Source organism: Crocodylus porosus, unplaced genomic scaffold (assembly GCF_001723895.1).
Source record: "Crocodylus porosus isolate Cpor-Errol unplaced genomic scaffold, CroPor_comp1, whole genome shotgun sequence".
Taxonomy (NCBI): Eukaryota; Metazoa; Chordata; order Crocodylia; family Crocodylidae; genus Crocodylus; species Crocodylus porosus.
Window position 1 is genome coordinate 99480242 of NW_017728947.1, and position 19694 is coordinate 99499935.

The following is a 19694-nucleotide window of genomic DNA, read 5'->3' on the forward strand; positions in this document are numbered from 1 at the left end:
TAGGTAGCAGGCAGAAAAAGAGAAAACACACTACAGAAACGATATCATGCAGCACATCCCTCGAGGGCTTGTCAGGGCTGAGGACAGTTGGGCAAGAATCTGCACTACTAAATAAATTCAGTCTTAATGGATGAGGTCTGGAATGAGATAACTTGTCAGATACTGCATGTAACAAGCACCACTGGGGTCAATATTTTCCCAAAGCTTCAGGTTACTGAGTTACTGCCTCATTTCTGGAAGGGTGTGAACATCTTGGTGACATGTGCCAACAGCAACCCAAATAGGGATGGGTCCCTGTGTGCTCTTCCCCAAGATTAGAGTATTCCTCTTCTCGCTATATCTTGCCCACCACAACTTAGTTGGAAAATAACAGGAGGAGTTGTTTAGTCTGGGAACAGTCCGAACCCTTGGGTTGGAGCACAGCTAATACTGCCAACCCCTTCTTTTGGGTGCAGCAATCTGGTTTGGATATTGGGCCTTAAGGGCCTGGAATGGGAGCTCTTCCAACTGCTACATTCCTGCCTCAAACCTCCGTCTAAAACCTAAAGTCTAAAACCGGTTGGAAGCAGCAGAGATGCTCCCCATTTCTTATACTTATACCAAATGGACTGTTAGGGATCCCAGGGCAAAGCCCAGTGCCTTCGGCTAGAACCCCAGTCTCTCCACCTTACATTCCCCGCTGTCCCTCAGTACCGGGGTCTCCTTGTATTTCCTGGCTGGCTCTCTGGTCCAATCAGTGTTTGCATCTGTTAAACTGATGGAGTGCGTCATCCCTGCTGGAGAAGTTGCTGGGTCATGAATCACCGGCTGGCTGTTTTCAATCAGGGTGTCATGGTGCGGGGTCCTCAGGGATGGCTGTAATGTCTCTAGGGCTCCATGACCGTGCCAGCTCCACCTCAAGAAAGCCTTCCACTCTCACCTGCCACATCTTGTTGGTACAGGTAATAAGTAGGGAGGCTGCCTATGAATTTCTGTGTGGCTGCAGTCCTGTTGAACTTTACTAGACCCTACGGGTCCTTGGAACCCTTGCCAGGTCTCTTTCCAAGTTGGTGCCTCATGGGACACCTAAGTCTTATGGGCTAACTGCATGGCTCTAAACCTCCCCTTTACTATGCCCCATGCCCTGTGAGCATTACCTGAATATTGGTCTCTCTTTTGGGGTCTCTGCCTACTTGGCCTCTGCCCCTTTAATATAGCTAGGCCTTTAAGCCTAGGCCCACTGTGTTGGGTCCAGCTTTGAGGCACTAGCACTACACAATCATGTGCCCCACTCTGGGCACTAATGAGGTCTCCACCTCCCCTTCTAGCCTCATCCCAAACCACCGGTGCAAATGACAACACAAACATCAGCTCCTGGGCTATAACATAACAATAATGATGGAGTCACACTCTGCCCCTTTAAGAAGTCAGACCTCTTCCCCAGTCTAGGGTGCCACTCAGCCCAAAGTACCTTTTAAGCTCCGTGAACCATAGGAGTCTTGCAGGCAACAGACCAGAAAACCAGACATCTCAGGGTGGCTCTTTTGTGCTGGAGCTCCTCCCCTTGGCAAGTGCCAGAGAACTAATCCCTGCCAGCCCCAGGCCTGGAGCTTATATGTGCCCAGGGCCTTGCCCCCTTTGCTCAGCTGACCACATGCATGTGCCTGCTAATTCCCTCATTAGCCTGCTGCTCAGGCAACCTTCAGATGTGGAGCTCTGCCTAGCCTGCAGGGCTCTCCAGCGAGGCTGCTTCTGCCTGTAAAGGAGCAGACACACCTTAGTGTCCTATGACACAGGGCCAGGGTCTTTCTCAGACCCCACTCCCAAGCATGGAAATTTACTTCCCCTGATAGCAGCTTCCCTCCTGGGGCCCTCTGCAGCCGGCCTGGCTGACTCCATCTGCATGGCTGGAAATGTGGGGGTGACTTCACCTGACACGCTCCACTCCCGGCAGAAGCAATGGTTGGGTAAGAATTCTGATGCCCCGTAAGTGGGGGGGGGGGGGGGGCGGCGATTCTTCTCCCCTTACCCCAGCTGCTTTGTCACACTTTGCTGTAAGTTACTATCACCGAACCAACTCAGTTCTAAAACCCTCTTCCCATAGCTGGACCTTTCCAGGACCTTCAACTACTATCTCCTCTTTTGGAAGAGCCACAGGAGCTTTCTGCCTTGTTGCAGGCAGCAGTGTATAGCTTCTTGGAGAAAGACTTCCTCTGTCCAGTAGCAAATCCTTAGGCTTGCTCTGCTACTTTCAGCAGCTCCTTTTCATGAGGTGAGCATGTATAGCCTCTTCCTCAGCTGGAGAATCATAAACAAATAGTGCTGGAGGGGAGTTCAGGAAGTCAGCTTGTCCAGCCCCACGTTCATGGAAGGGACATCTCTGGCTAGGCAACCCCAGACGAATGTTGGTCTAACCTACATTTAAAAACTGCCAGTGGTAGAGGTTCCAAAACCCCTCAATGTAACTTGTTCCATGGCTTAACCACCCTCACAGTTACATAATTCTCTTTCTTCTACCTAATAATCTAAATCTTTCTTTGCAATTTAAACATGTTACTTCTTGCCCTGAGGTTATCCAGAACAATAGATTTCCATCTTTAACTACATCCTTTATGTATTTGAAGACTGCTATCAAATTCTCCCTGAGTTTTCACTTCTCTAGACTAAATAATTCCAATTCTTCCAACTTTTCCTCAAAAGTCATGTTTTCAAGACCTTTAATAATATTTGTTCTTTGCACTGCACTGTTGACTGATGTTCAGCTTTGGGTCCACTGTAACCCTCAGGTCCTTTTCTGCAATACGGCAGCATAGCCACTCATTTCCCGTTTTGTACTAGTACCTTTGACTGTTCCTTCCTATGTATAGTAGTTTGCACTTCTTCCTATTGACCTTCATCCTATTGACTTCACACCATTTCTCCAATTGATTAAGGTGAGTTGGAATCCTAATCCCATCAAAAGACTTGCTGAAGCTGATGGCCCCACCATCCACAAGGCCAATTACCCTGTCACAGAGGGAAATTGGGTTGTTAAGACATGATTAGCTCTTGGTAAATCCATGCTGGCTATTATTCCTTATCACTTATCTCAGTGCTTACAAATTGTTTGTTTGATTTGCCTCAGGATCTTTCCTAGTATTACAGTTATACTGACTGGTCTGTAATTCCTTGGGCCCTCCTTGTTCCCTTTTTTTAAAGATGGCTACTATATTGCCCTTTCCCAATTGTCTAGTACCTCATCCAAACTCCATGAGTTCTCAAATATAATAGCCAATGGTCCTGCAATTATTTCAATCAGTTCCTTGAGTACTCTAGGATGAAGCTCATCAAGCCCCGGTGATTTGAAAATACCCATGTTATCAAAGTGATCTCTAATTTCTTCTTTTTCTACTCTAGGCTGATTATTATAAAGCTTCCCATTCTTGCTGCTAACTGTACTCATCATCTGACAGTGTATCTTTATGTGAAGGCTGAATTGAAAAAGGCATTAAACATTTCAGCCTTCTCTTCATTGTCCATTATAAGCTTTCCTTCCCCATTCAGTTATGGACCTACACTTTCCTTGACCTTCCTTTTATTTATAACATATTTTTGTTGCTTTTACATGCACTGCTAGCTGTATTTCAGTTGTCTTGGCCTTTCTGCTTGTGTCCCAGCCACCTATAACCATATTCTGGGGTGGGATGGGGTGGGCATTTAAATTAGAGTGGCTCTCGGGAGCACTCTAATTAAAATACCCTCAGTGTCTCGTGTATTCAGTGTCCCATGTTTCAAAATGGCAGCAGCAGCACTTTCACTAAAACTTATTCAACAAGTTTTAGTTAAAGCGCCTCACCACCATTTTAAAATGCAGGGACGCTAACTACACAAGACGCTGCAGCACGCCGGAGCGTTCTAGTCAGACTCGATCTGCTCCGATGCATTTCAATCAGAACGTTTCAGCGTACTTGGAAAAGGGCCCTATGTGTCTACCCTATGGATTCATAGATTGTAAGGTTGGAAGGGACCTTGGAAGATCATTTGGTCCAGTCCCCTGTGTCAGGCAAAGACAGGTGGAGTACAGATTCATAAACTGTAGGGCCAGAAGGGAAACTATACTCATCCTTAGTAATCTGGCCAAATTTCCATTTTCTGTACGATTCCTTTTTTAAGTTTCAAGTCACTGAAGAGTTCATGGTTTAGCCAGGCTGGTCTCTTGCTGCTCTTCCTATCTTTCTTCACATCAGGCAATGTGATCTTCTACCTTTAATCTTGTCTCTTTCAGGAACAGCCAAGTCTGCACTCCTCGTAGACTTGTCTATAATGGGATCCTGCTTAATTCTCTGTATTTGTTAAATTCTGGTTCCCTAAATCCAAAATTTTTTTTTCTGTTTGTCTCCTTCCTTCATTTCCTTAAGATCATTCCCTAATTTTATGATCACTCTCTCCCAAGTTGCCTTCCACCTTCAGGTTTGTCACCAATTCCTCTCTATTAAGAAGAAGCAACCTGGGGTCAGACCCCATGTCTCTTCTCTTTCTTGAATCTTACAACAACTAAACCCAGAACTTTGTCCCTGCATGTCCAGCACATCCCAGGTGTGAAGCTTGTGTTAAGACTTGTACGAGGGTGATTCTTTCATAATTCCAGACATGCACAACCTACCCTTCCAATGCAGTTATGAAGGTAAATATTTCAGCTTACCTTCCATCATATAAGAAATACTTCAAGTCAGAGGGTGAGTTAATCAACCAATGAAGATTCAGAGAAAGAAGCTCTTATTTTGCCAGACTTAAACTACAGCCATTTCAAATTTGACCTGCAGCTATAACAATGCTCAAACAGCCACAGGGCATGATGACTCATTTCTGAGACAAGCCAAAAAGGTTACTGTGACTACTCATGGCTGAGGCAGAAGGTAAGTGGCTCAGAGGCTGATCGGGACCATCTACCTGCTGAGTATTTGTAACAGTAGACCCAACATGATTGATTCATGGAGCATCAGGGCAGCAATTTCACCAGAATATAGAAAAGCTCTCAAGCCAGCCCTCAATTTGACTGCCTCTTGTTCCTGTGGGGTGTCCTAACACACAGCGATGGTTTTACATGTAAAAACCAACTGAACATTGAATTATGCAGTTTCCTCCTCAAGACCTAGAGCATGCTTAGTGAGGATGGACTCTCTAAGGAAATCTGCAAAGCTCCTGGAAGTCTCTATTCTGCAAACTGTTTTTTTTCAAAGGTTTCTAACTTAGCTTATTTGGAGTGGCTTTTCAGAAGGACAGAACAAAAACAGGTGACCTGACACAAACCAATCGCCTCTGCCAAAGTTCAACTCCCTGCTCCAATACACTATACTTTCCCTAGCCTTTACTCAGGAGATTAAAAGAAAGAGAAAGAGCGAGAGAGTGAAACCCTTTGGAAGACCCCAGCATGGAAAATTTTGGTTTAGACAGTTTAAGTTTTGCAAAGTTACAAGCAACTAAAAACAGGGTCTTATAACACATTACAAGAAGTGTCAGACAAAAACAACCTTAATAATAGATAGTGCTAGCAGTGCTGCCTGTAATAGAACAGTGATGGGGCTTTCCAAAAAAGATGTTATCTACAGGAACACTGCTAAATTTGAAAAGGTCCAAGGGTAGCAACCAAAAGTGCAAAACTGATTAAATCCAATAAGGTTCTTCAGCTACCTTTGATTACACTTACTGCTGCAACTGTGTTTCTGTAAGTGTGCATATCAATCAGATACTAGGCACAATTGCCCGCTCTCAGCCCACTGCTCAAGGAAGTGCCTAATCATGAAATCAAATTAGAACCTAACACAACCGTCAGGATTGGACAGACTGTTTCAATAAGGCCCCTTACTAGCAGCCAACCTGCCCCAAACCCATCTCAGCTTTCTATGTTTCATTGTATGTAATCTCAGTAGACCCAGCTGGTTCTGAATTTTGTCTGAGTCACTAATGACGGGGATCAGCACTGTCTATCAGTTGCTCAGTCTTCACTGTCTGTGTGGAAACCCGATGGATATCAAGGGGCATTCTGCTGGCAGAACTTGAGCAAGATTATTATGTATGAACTGGTGCATTATAGATGGGAGAGATGAAGTCTCCCCATGCTCTCCATTAACCCTTTCAGCAATTAGGACCTATTTCTTAGGGCTGTGCAAAGCTTTGGCCCCTGATTGGATTCGGTGGAGATTCGGCCGGAGTTGGTGGCCGAATCTTGGAATCCAAATCAAATCAAAGGATCCTTTAATCTCTCTGAATTGAATCGGAACCCTCTGAATTGATTCGGAGAGATTCGGAAAAATTCAGTGATTTGGACATAGGCATGGCTTTAAATGTTTTTTCTACATACCTCTGGGTACCAGGTGGCTTGTGAATGTTGTGATGATGGGGCAGATGGAGTGTCCCACAGAAGCATGAGGGTGGGGTGGGGGGTCCCCAGTGTGCTTGGCAGCAGATCTGGAAGTGGACCAGAAGCACTTCTAGTCCATTTCCAGGTCCGCCAGGGAGTGTGCTGGGGACTCCCCTGCACCGCCTTGGCTCAGCGACTGGTGCCTCCTGGGTCTGGGGGCACCTGGAGTCCCCCTGCAGCTAATCACTGAGCCAGGCAGGTATGGGGGGTCCTCTGTGTGCTCCCCAGTGGACCCGGAAGTGTACCAGAAGTACACTTCTGGGTTTGCCGCTGAGCACATGAAGGGCCCCTCCGCATTCCTATGGGACACTCCATGTGCCCAGCATTGCAGTATTCATGAGCTGTGCTGGTAACTCGAGGTATGTAGAAAAAACATTTAAAGCAGTGTCTATGGCCAAATCACTGATTTTCCGAATCAGCACTGAATCTTCAGTTTTGGCCAAAATGAATCAGGGACAGTGATCTGAATCAACAAATCGAATCACTGTCCCTGATTTGGGCCAAATGAGAATCGAATAGGGCCCACTTCGCACACCCTTACTATTTCTGTCTTGATTTACATCCCAGTTGAGTAGGGTCGCCTGGATGCTACCTATAATACAAGTTGACCCCAACAGCACCACATTCAGATTGGAATGCCTTGACTTTTGTTCGTTTGGGCCCCAATTTTAGCATGAGTGTATTTAAAAATAATTTCATTCTGTGTGTAACAGGACAATCTTGCGGTGAGTTAGCATACAAGGGGCAGATTATGGCGAATCAAGAGCTAAGCCTTTTGGGACGCTTGTGCAAACTGCAGCTGAAGCAGATGGTATTTAAATAGAAAGTCCAGGCACAATTAGAGAGAGAAGAGGGAAGCCACAGAGGAACTGGAATCTAGACTGACAAGATCTTGTAACCTTGGCAACAACTTCTTGTGATTGCCAGTGTCAAATGCAGGGGATATGGCAAGAAATAAATAGCTAATCAAGAGGCATCTGTCCCAATCTTCTTCTCTGCCATTCTGCTCTGAGATTTTTGCCTTTTCCTTAAGTTTAGTGAGACTCAATGTAAAATTATGTGGAGAAGGAAGGACCAGAAAAGTATTGCAGTCCCACAAAGGAGTTATAAAAGTTGTGCCAAACAGGACAAAAACACAACTGCAGTCTGGATGTTTCCTCTGAAAACTTTACTTCCATAGAGCATATAGTTCATCCGAGCCTGGGAGAAGAGGATCAAACTCGGGTTACAGGCTTGGCAGTACACTGCGTTCTGGAGGGCGGCAGGTAATCTGTAACCACTAGTACTCAGCAGTGACTGAGCTGCACAAAACCACAGGCAGGTGAGAGAGTATTGCTGGATGTTCTGCTTTGGGAATGATTCATCACATATGAAAAGCTTAAAAGAACCAAGTAGACTGAAATTGGGCTTTAGCAAGCATTAAGGGCAGACAAATAGTTTGCTCAAGGCCTGGGGTCTTACAGGTTTGCAGCAGCTTCCAAATGGGGTGCTTTCCCCAGAAAGGCAGCCAGCCCCTACCCCAGGAGTGTGCAGTCTAATCAAGGAGGAGCTCACTCAGGTCAAGTCATTTGGGAATGCCTCAAGGCTCCAAAAGGAGCTTGCTTATAAAAAGGTCACCATTTTTAAAGGGTCCTTGTATGAGAGATTAGCTCATGTGGTTCTAGCTATCTGCCAGCATTCAGTGCTGCAAAGCCAGCCCCTGAGGGAGAGGAAGTGACTTGGGGAGATTAACAGGTGTAGACCTTGTAGTTAGGCAACGCGAAAGGGCCCAGTCTTAGGAGCTGCTGAGTGTCTCCATCTTCAATGAGCTGAGTGGTTTGCAAGGTCTCAGTAAATCTGGAAATCAGAACTGCCATGTCACTACTTGGAGCAACTCGAATATGTACTTGGTTTCTCATGCCGGCTCACACTGAGCCCCATGGCTAGATTGCCAGCAGTACCCAAGCCAGCTACTACTTTAAAGCTATCTTGGGTACGTCTGCTCTCTGCCGCAGCCCTACTGGTACTGTATTACGTATCTGTACCCCAAACTAGCTTTAAATGGAGTAGTGACTGCAGCACAACAATGTCTGTAGTTACGTGCCTCAGTTATGTGCCTAAAGTGAGAGCTGGGAGTTTGACTAAGCAGCCAAGTTTGAAAAACGAGTCCTCCTGACAATGTTTGTGGTACTACACACTGCGCTTTCCTATTAAGCCATCTCATCTACTGCTGCTAAGTGAAAAATCCACACAAACAACAAGGGAAATTGTCTATCCAGGATAAACAGAACAACTGCCTGCAAACAAAGTGCTGTCAAAATCCATAAAGCAAAACAACGGAAACAGCGGAGAAATATCTGCTCTCTAAGCTCTCTGGTGTAGGCATCTTAGGCATTACTTGTAGCAACAGTAAGTGAAAAAAATGTCAGAGGAATGCAATTTTTAAGTCATCAGTAGCCTTTTAAATTTCAAAATATTGCTGTGTGTTATCTGCCTGCATAAGCCAAGCCAGCCGTGGAAAATTCAGAGAGCAAAGTGTTTTCTTAAAGCTTTCCCTCCTGAATAACTTAGTGAATCAACAGCCTCCATGCTAGAGTAAGCAAATCTCATATTACCAGAGGATGCCTGGATGAGTGAATAAACCGAGGCACTATTAGCGGCCGACTACGTTCTCAGGGACCGCAGATAAACAGGGCATGGATGAAGCTGAGGGAGGCGGGAGTAGGACTTGACTCTCCTTGGAAACCACCTCAGGTCATTACACGGGTCCAAATCAAGCACGGCAAGAAGCTGTTTCAGAGGTGTCAGTGGCTGGGACCGTTCTCATCCCACCATGATGTATCCTGTCGTACAGTCCATTCCTCAACAGAAAGGTCTGCCCTGCGATCAGAGGTGGGATTGCAGCATGGATAGGCCTGCCTGAATAAGCTTTAATCCAGCCAGCTCAGGTACAGAGAGCAGAGAACGTGCGGTAGCAGTCTGAACTTCATTATGGGCTGACCGCCCAAATCAGTGTCCAGGCTCCCAGAGCATCTGTACAGTTCACGCAGAATCAATCCCCTGCCACCACTTCTTCAGGTCTATTGTTTCCTGAGCTGATGAGACTACAGCTTGCTCAGTTATGCCCGTCTAAGCTGCATTCTCAGTTCTGGATGCCAGGTAAGCATACACCGTGCCACTTTTCTATACTTCTGCCCTTGCAATGCCCCACTAGTTCTTGGCTACTGCAAGAAAAGCCACCTGGCTTTGGCCCCATCTGGATTTCTTCTCTCCTTGGCAGGAGCAATGGTACTTATCTGCCTTTCCCTCACTGAAGGCAGATTTTTATCAGTGGAGTGAATGAATGAGGCTAGTATTCTGTAACCAGCCCCAGACCTGGTGACCCCATTAGTTCCTGAGGTAGCACTCAGCCACGGCGTAGCATCGCTTTGTACAAAACTTTTTGTGTCTCCTCCGGAGACTTTTGCAGTTTTGAGTTTTACAGGTGCCTCAAATGGTTTGGGAAGCTCACATTGATACACATGCTACAGGAAAAGAGGCACACTTTAATCTTAGAGCCCTGCTGGCTTCAAACAACCCGTCAAACCTTTGTTACCAGCCAGCGTGGCTGTAAACAACCCTTTTGCCTTTATAGACTATTGACACAGCTGTTCTCTTTCATGTCCTGCCCTGTGCAATTGAAATATCATTTAAATATGAAAAGAATGTTCATTAGCTTCCTTTCCCCCTCACTAGACAGCAGTTCACATTTGAATTATCTTTAACATTAGAATGCAACAATCATTATCTATGCTGTGTCTGGAGATCAGAAGAAGCAGGTAGGTTTACTTGGGGTGAGGAAACTAGAAAGTAAGGTGATGTGAAAGCAGCTGAAGAGGTATCTCCTTGGAGGCACAAGGGCTGGGAAGGATCTACTGTACTTTACTGCATGGGCAAAACAGAGTTTCACCAGTTTAACTAAAGGCTTCATGTGGCACAGGTCTACTATGTACACAGACAGGTTTAAAACTGACTTATAGCGGTTGAGTCTGTCTTTGCTACTGGGCAAACTATAGGCCTGTCTATATGAAAAATGAAAATGTTCCTCAGTTTATAGTGAATAGAGCACTCTTGCAAACTAAGACTATCCACACATGGGCCTTCACTGAACCAAGCAGAGAATTTAATTACGATAGTGGTTATTTCTATTCCAGTCCTAACTAGGTAAGGCTGTGTGTAGACAAGACCAAAGTTGAAAAGTAAGAAGTTGTAGAGTAACTAGGAGCGAGTGAAGCATCACAAACCTTTTCTTCAGCACACAGTGTAGCGAAGTTGCCACCCATTTCCATTTCCCTTTTCTCCTTTTCATGGAGTGAATGCTAAGACGACGTCTTCTCTTGCTGATTTTTCAAACATCCGACAACAGAATAAATTTCATTTCACCCCTGTTTGAAATAGTCTGGGTGGGTTTCAGTTCATGGTTCTGGGAGAGCATCCAATGTACTTCTCGGTGTTTAGAAAGGATGGATCCACCTACACTGCACTGCCTATAAATTGATTACACTGGCAACCCAGGAGGTGTCAGAGAAGGTGCATTTGGCCTGAGATACTTGCTGTCTTGGGGATGATTTTCAGGCTCTCTCTTATTTCTTTTGCTTGGTCTCCTCCCTTAAGGATCAAGATAAGTTTCTCTCCAATTGTTTCACTCCCTTTTTTTTACCCTTCTTCCCACTCTGCCTCTGGCCCCTGTTGCCATGTGCTAATTCCTGTGGGCCTCTACCCTTCATTCACAGTAACCGCCTCTGTTTTCAGAGCATGGTCCAACTTTGGGGAGAAAATTGAAACATCTATGCTGGCTCCCATCTATGAGGAGCCAAGAGGCTTCTACTGTTATCAGCTCTCTGCACCATCATGGAGCTGAGGAAAATCCTGAGGCTGCATCTTGCAACAGAGATTCAGGCTAAGGCATGAGCCCCTAAGCTCATGTTTGGCCATAGCCTTGGAGTTACAGCTAGAGCTGAGTTAGACTCTCGCCTGCGAATAACAGCAGGACCGACACCCCCCGTCACAAGGGAGGAAAGGGCAAGGAACAGCTGGAGCCATAAAGTATGGCTAGTTGCCAGCACCCTGGCTAGAGCATGCTTAAGGGTGGGCAGGAAGCCTCAAGGTCCGCTGCCAGCCCAGAAAGAGAAGCAACCAACATTAAGGGCTATCAGTTGGGGACAAGGAGCAGGCAGCAAACCTCCTGTGGTGAAATTCTGCCAGGAGAAGCTCTTCGGAGATATGTCTCCATGCACGCAGTGTAAAGAAACCCCAGCCAGACTGCCACAGGTATCCAAGCTAGCTTTCAGAGCCAAGTCAAGTATGTCTCCACTGCTCTGCCGCACAGAGAGTACTCACTGGCCACCCTGCGGGGAGACTCCAGGTCATTCACCTCCAGCCCAGACTTGTCTTTGCACATGGGATGGTCTAGCCTGATACCTTCTTGTCACTGGACCCTTTCCTCAGTCCAAACCACTTCCCTTCTTGAACTTTATGAGATCAAAGGCTTCGCTCTCTAAATAAGAATCTGTCTTTGACCTTTCATTTTAATTTGCCCTAAATATGACCTATAGCAAAATGAATGCCAAGTAGACAACCTTTCCACTACTGCTGCCGTGCCCCCGCCCTCCGCCCGCTTCCCCATTTGGCTTCAATCTGTGCCTTCACCACTGGACCCTTTTTCAATTTCTGACCCTTTGGTAGTATTACGCTGGTTGGTGACAACTTAACATCTGTTGCTACTCTCTGCTCCTTTGCAGATCTGTGCTCCTGTGCAACACCTCATACTGTACTACCAATGCCCAGCATTTCAAAATCATGAGCCAGCCACTCAAAATCATGAGATTGGCCTAAATATCATGATATTTATAAAAACAAATTGACATTATTTTTATGTCTGAGCACTAAGGTACATTGGATGCATGTTTTAGTACCATATATTCTCTGTAACCATGAGGGACAGAAATTTGCTTTGAGGAAAAAAAAAAAAGAAAGCTGAGATTTTCAGCTCCAGGGCCCAGGGCTTGAAGAAAAAACCAGTAAATATCACAAGACTGAGGGTAACACCTTGAGAGCTGGCAAGTCTGTTCTTACAAATCTGCAGTGCTTACAGATGCCACAAAGAGTTGGTCAGTCAAAGGGCCAGATTCTGATTTCAGTTCCTCCAGTGTAAATAAGGAATAACTCCACTGACTTCAAGACATCTCCAGCATGGACTATTTGCATGTCAGCATTGCAGACAAAGACTGGTTTTATGATTACAGCACTAAATTGAGGGGAGCAGGAGATTTGGGTTCAATTCCTGCTTTACCACTCTGGACCTCAGTTTCTTCCTCTGAAAACTAGAGCTTTCAGTGTCTTCCAGGAGGGGTGGCAGAGCTGACTTCATTCATGTTTTCAAAGCACTTAGAGCTTTACATTTAGAAATGAAGCATTATTGTTTACATAAGCTCTTTCTTGAATCAAACACTCCCCTACTCCTAGTTATCGCTAATTGTCACTGACACGTTCTTTCCCTCATCTCCTTTTATAATTGCTTCAAAATTCTGTAAATGCAAGATTTAGAAAACTTAATTAAAATGTAAATTAAATAATAGCTTGCAGGAGGATTGCAATTATAGCTATCTCATCTTTGACTATTACATCCCACAGAACCAACAGGTCTAAGCAACAGGTGAGCCAGCTAATGGGTAGATATGGAGATGGCAACACAGCACTTACCTTTCCAGTATCCCTGTTTATTCAACAAGCACTGACTTGTATAATGATTATACTAATGCCCATTCCTGAGCCTCTGGCTACATGGCAGTAAATATGTAGTCAGAGAATGATAACTTTATTTAGCCACAGAAACCAGATAAACCTTTAAGAAATCTTCAAAAAAATTTCCACACAACAAACAAATGGTTGGTATGATAGTTAAATGAAGCTGTGCTTTAAAATTTTCCCTTTTCACTGTGCCTTTAGCGTCATTTAAGGATGGATCAGTGTTTCCATTATGAACCCCCTTTAAGAAGTGTCAGAATTCTATATACGAGAATTGACTTTAGGCTGAAAATTGCATACAAAGTAGTTAAAAAAATCTTAGTGATTCACTGGATTGCACAGAACCAAAAATAACTGGTGGTTTTACAGACTTTTTTCCCTTCTTATCTACAAATAAAAATAAACAGCTTCTTTCCAAAGCAAAATGAAGAAATCATTAAGACATAATTGGTGCTTGGATATTTTTTAAACACTCTTAAATATTTGCAAATAGAACTCATTAATCATCATCATAAACAAATGACAGACCACTTTAGAAAGAAAACTGACAGTTCTGCATGCAAAGGCATTGATTGTCAACACATTTCCTAGCTGCTTTTAGCAACTGGGCTTTGCTTGCTGACACACTGGATCCCCCAGGGGATGTAATCACTGGAGAGTTTCCGTGGGTTAGCCAAGCCCAGGTATGGGGGTTGCATAGAGCAATTAATAACTGGAGAGGTCTATTGCGCTACAGGAAGACTGTGGAAAGTTTGTCCTACCCTGGCACCTCACAGACCTTGAGTTTCTCTTCCATGAAAAGCTCTCTATCATCATAATCCCGGAGTGGGCTAAATCTTGGGTGAAAAGAAATAAGATACTAATCTCAGATGCAGAAGCTTGTTTACAATCGATAGGTCTTTGCCACCCCTCACTTGCCATTGTGAATCCACTCCCATTAGAAGGATGCAGACAAGCAGCACTGAAAGTGCTCTGAACTTAGTACAGACCAAGGTCGTGAAGTGGGACTTAACATCTAAACTGCCTTGATAATGCCTTCTTATCAGTATCTCTGACAGAAATCATAATACTTTAACAAGGGAGCAAGTCCTTTTTTGCTGAGAGAGGTGAATTTGTTTCTCTGGTTTTTTGGTGGTTGGCTTGGTTGGAAATTGTACCTAGCAGAATCTGTTTGGGAATAGGAAAGAGACTTTGCAGCTGAGGGAGGAAGAAAGGCTCTCTGCTTTGGATCACCGCCAATGGGCAGGTACCTGCTGAACCCAAACAAGGATACATGGCTGATCTAGGCAAAGGGCTTAAAAAGCCAAGCAGCCCGTGATCAGAGGAGCCAGCAAACAGGCCAGTAACCATGAAAAAAAAGGATGGCAACGGGGTGGCAGCAAAATGAAAACAATGCATTTTTCTTAGTTGGGAATCTGACAGAAGTGCAAATACATTAAGGGTGTGTCTATACATGACACTATGTCACTGTAGCAATGTGCTATGGTGATGTAGCATCCACGGGTGTCTACACATAACCAGCAGCTACTTTGCTGTAGTGGAGCGCTCCCGTTATAGTGTGCCACTATGGCAAAGTAGCTGCTAAAAATAACCATGTGCTGCATGTACGGGGAAGTATGGGTGGTTATTGCGCTCTTTTAGTACTTCCAAAAGTATTTCTATTTTGTCTTCAATTCCCCATCTACCCTTGTTTCCAGGTTCATCTTTAGACCTTGGATCTTCTCTTCCATGAGTTTTATCAGACACCACTTAGGGCGCATCTACACGTTGCCCTACAGTGTTGTTGTTACTATGCCATGCTTTAGTACTTAAAGGAAGTACTAAAGCATGGCACAGTAACAATGCTGTCATAGGGCAAGATGTAGGTGCGCCCTAAGTGGTGTCTGAAATTCTCCAAACAACTGGAAGAGGCTGTGAGAGCATGGGATATTGTCATCATGGGCAACTTTAACTACCCAGACATCTCCTTAGAAGAACACTTGGCCAGATCTGACCGGTCTCACAGATTCCTGACATGTATTGATGAGCTCTACCTGTCTCAGGAAGTATACACGCCAACCACAGGAAATGCGCTCCTAGATTTAATTTAGGCCAAGGGGGATGACCTGGTGAGTGATCTGATGTTACAGGGTAACCTAGGCGACAGTGACCATGGCACTATCACTTTCACTATCTGTCACAGGGCTGGGAAATCTGTCAGTAAGGTACAAATTGTTGACTTTAAAAAAGTTGACTTCAATAAGCTAAGGACTTTAGTGAGTAATGCCCTACAGGATCATGGAGTGCAGGGAAAGAGTGTGGATGAAGAGTGGTCATTCCTCAAGGACACAATCAGTGCACAGAAGTTGTCCATACCTGTATGCAAAATAGGAGGCACAGGGGCTGGGAGGCCATCTTGGTTCAGTAGGGAAGTTGCAGATCTTCTGAAAAAGAAAAGGCAGGCTTACCAACAATGGAAGCTAGGAATAGGCCCCAAAGAGAACTACATAAGATTGGCCCACACGTGTAGGGGGCAGATTAGAAAAGCAAAGGTGGTGACTGAATTCAGTTTAGCAACCAAAATCAAGGACAATAAAAAGTCCTTCTATAGGAACGTAGGTAACAGAAGGAAAGTCAGTGGAAATGTGGGACCACTGCTCAATGCATCTGGACATCTGATCACTGACACCAAGGAGAAAACTGAACTTCTGAGCAAGTACTTCGCATCTGTTTTCCACCAGTCTAAGAGTGATAGCATGCCGAATGCAAATATGAATGAATAGTCACAGCAGGGATGATCACCTACCAACAGTCAATGTAGAGCTGGTGAAAGAACAGCTAGAGAGGCTGGATAGCTATAAGTCAGCAGCACTGGATGAATTCCATCTGAGAGTGCTGAACAAACTAGCCAAAGTCATCACAGCACCTCTGGTGAATCTCTCTGAGAATTCATGGTGCTCAGGAGGGTCCCAGAAGACTGAAAGAGGGCCAATGTTGTGCCCATCTTCAAGAAGGGGAGGAGAAAGGACCCAGGGAACTATAGGCCTATCAGCCTGACCTCAATCCCAGGAAAAATCCTCAAAAAAATTCTCAAAGACTTGATATGCGATAAGCTAGAAGGCAAAATTCTGAATGACAGCCAGCACAGTTTTGTTATGGGTAGGTCATGTCTGACTAACCTCATCTTCTATGACCAGGTTACTCGCTACCTGGATAAGGGAGATGAGGTCGATGTCATTTACTTGGACTTTAGGAAGGCCTTTGACTTGGTGTCCCATGAGCTCTCAAGGTAAAACTAGGGGACTGTGGGCTCAACAATTCAAAGGTCAGATGGGTGGGAAACTAGCTGTGGGGTTGAATCCAGAGAGTACTAATAGATGGACCTGTGTCGACATGGCGGAAAGTAGCCAATGGGGTCTCCCAGGGTTTGGTACTTGAACCAGTGCTTTTCAACATCTTCATCAATGATCTGAATGTGGGGGTGAAAAGCACACTGGAAAAGTTCACTGATGACACCAAGCTATGGAAAACTGAGGCCACACATCAGGGTAGGCTGACAATTCAGGCAGACCTAAACAGATTAGTCAGATAGGCGGTCCAGACCCAGATGCTGTTCAACACTGAGAAGTGTAAAGTGCTCAATTTGGGGAGGAAAAATCCACAACAAATTTACAGGATCAGTGGTGCTATGCTAGCTAGCACCATATCCAAAAGGAACCTGGGGGTCATAAAACCATAAAATGAATATGAGCCACCAGTGTGATGCTACAGTTAACATAGCAAACAATATGTTGGCATGCATCAACCAATGCATCTCAAGCAAAACTAAGGAAGTTATTCTCCTGCTCTACTTGGCATTGGTGAGACTGCAGCTGGAGGACTGCATCCAGTTCTGGGTGCCACACTTCAAGAAGGATGTAGAAAAGCTTAAGAGAGTCCAGAGAAGAGCCACTCATATGATTAGAGGTCTGAACTGCAAGCCATATGAAGAAAGGCTGACAGATATGGGACTGTTCAGCCTAGAAAAGAGAAGGCTTCGGGGGGATTTGGTGGCAGAATACAAATGTATCAGGGGTGGGCATTAGGGGCTTGGTGAACAACTATTCTTGGAAGCGCCCCTGGGAAAAACCAGGAGTAACGGTCATAAACTCCTAGAAGGAGGTTTCAGACTGGTTATAAGGAAAAACTTCTTCACTATTCATGCAACCAGACTCTGGAATAGACTCCCAGCGGGGATGGCACAGGCACCTACCCTGGAGATCTTCAAAAGGACCCTGGAATCTCACTTTCCTGGAGTTATTTCACTCCACAGTCTTTCCTGCCCAGAGCAGGGGGGCTGGACTGATTATCTCACAAGATCCCTTCCAGCCCTAAACTTCTGTGAATCTGTGAATTTGTGGCCAAACATATGATCAGAAGGATGAGGCAAACTGGCTAATTGAAAAGGAACAGCATTAAGGAATGAGTTTACCTCACTGGAGAGCAAGGAAGAGTATTTGGCAAAAAAAGAAGACAAAGTGGTAAGGAAGAAGAGAAGAGCAATTAGTCCTACAGAGGAAAGAGAGAGGGAATGGAAGAAAGGATGATCTTTAGACAGAAAGAAGAAAAGAAGGGAGATGATCAGAGAACCATACCAATATCAGGGTGTCAGAGAGGAATGATGTATGGACATGGCTCTTGACATCCTGGACTCTTGTGGGTATGCTAAGCCTCTAATGCCCTAAATAATCAACAACTAATCACAGCTCAGTTCTCTCCCATCATGTTTTGATGTAATTTATAACTCAGGAGGTGTTGCTCTGCTTAAGGTTAATTATTAGAACATCTGTCTTGCTCCTACTGGGGCTCCAACCTCCCCTTAAACCCCAGCCACACACCAACCAGTTGTTACCACACAATTGATACTTGTCTAATATTTCTGCCAAATTAATTTCTCCTTCCTCAAAAATCAGCTTCTGTATCTGGATTTTCCACAGGTTACCTTCAGTCCACCCTGCCCATCACCACTTCTGTAAGGAAGCCATCCACCTCACTGAAAAATAGGCTGCTGAGTCACCTCAAGAGGCTAGTGTCAGGTAAGTATTTATCCTTTAGGGTTTTTCAGTTGTATTTGTTTCCCAGAAGTTTACTTCCTTGTATATTTCTTTATTTCCCCAGTCTTTTGCTTGGTTTTCCTAATTTACCTGCCATGTTTCATGGGATTCCAATCAAACAACAACACATTCTGAGTCAATCAGCGTAGTCCATGCCACTACTTTTAGTCAGTTCTTTTACTCAGGGTCTATCTCCATTTTCTTCAGAAGCCCAGCCCACCCTTTTCACCCTATCCTTAAACTTTTCTATTCCCAAATAAATAAAGCTGAGGTCCTCCAAAAGGATGAAAACAAATAAAAACTTTCCTGCCTATTCGGCATCCTTCAGTTGATGTTCCTTTGCTTCCTGGTCTCAGGCTCTCAGGTTGCCATACTCTGCAAAACTCTTCTACAGCATCAGAGCTCCTCTGAGCTCTTGGAACAGTATCTGGACTTCACCCTGTTCCCAGGGTTAGGTTGCTAAGGTTCTGGAGAGAGGCTCTGGCATGCTCTGCCTCCCTCCTCTCTGGCAGGCCATTTGCAGGGGTAGATTCCTTCCCAGAAGTAGAGAAGGAGCAGCTCAGGGCACCAATATGGAAGATGTGGCAGCTAGAAAAGGATGGTTCCAGCCATTATGGCATTCCCCACAACAGCATCACCTCGGCGCGTGCCAGTAAGTTTTCCCCAGATTCCCTCTTCTTCTCTGAAGAGGTGCAGGGAGCCTCTTCACACAGGAATATGCAGGTCTGTGAGGCTGAGGCCTCCACATTACAAAGAATTGACAGATCTTTCACTAGCCCAATCCAGAGAACAAAAGGCTGGGTGGGCTCCTATAATCCAGGATATGAAATAAGGACCTGAAAAGAAAAAGATCCTGAGGAGGGTAGAGAGCGAAGGATCTATTCATCATTCTTCGTGTCAGGAGTTTTTTTGACTGAAGTGCACTGGTGAACCTCCTGGAGATAGAAACCCAGAAATTCATGGCTAGATGGTCTTGCTCTTCTACTCAGTGTCATACCCATGCCAAATTTGGAATCAAGAAGGAACTTTTCCCTTAGTCAAACTGGCATGGACTATAAGAGTTTGCCTGTCTCTGTAGTGTGAGGCATAGTCCTTTCCCTAGGATATTCTAAGCAGTTATTAACCAACTACTTCATTGCCATAGTGGCTGGGCATTGGCCTGCTGTTAGCTGTGATATGTTTTATAGGATGTTCTTGGTGTTTTGGATACAGATCCTTGTAGTTGCAGGTGAGAGCTTCAAGTAGTGACTGGGGATTCTCCAGTTGGCTATTGCCTGAAGAATCACTTGCATGCTCTACCAGGAAATATCAAGACTGGTTTGATGAGAATGACTGGGAAATCCAAGAGTTGATTGATCACAAGTTGATTGATACAAGGCCTTTTGTGCTTGGCAAAATGACACCAACTCCAAGCAAGAGAAATTGAATTTCCAACAAGTCAAAGCAGAGGCCCAAAGGAGGACTCACAATATGAAGAA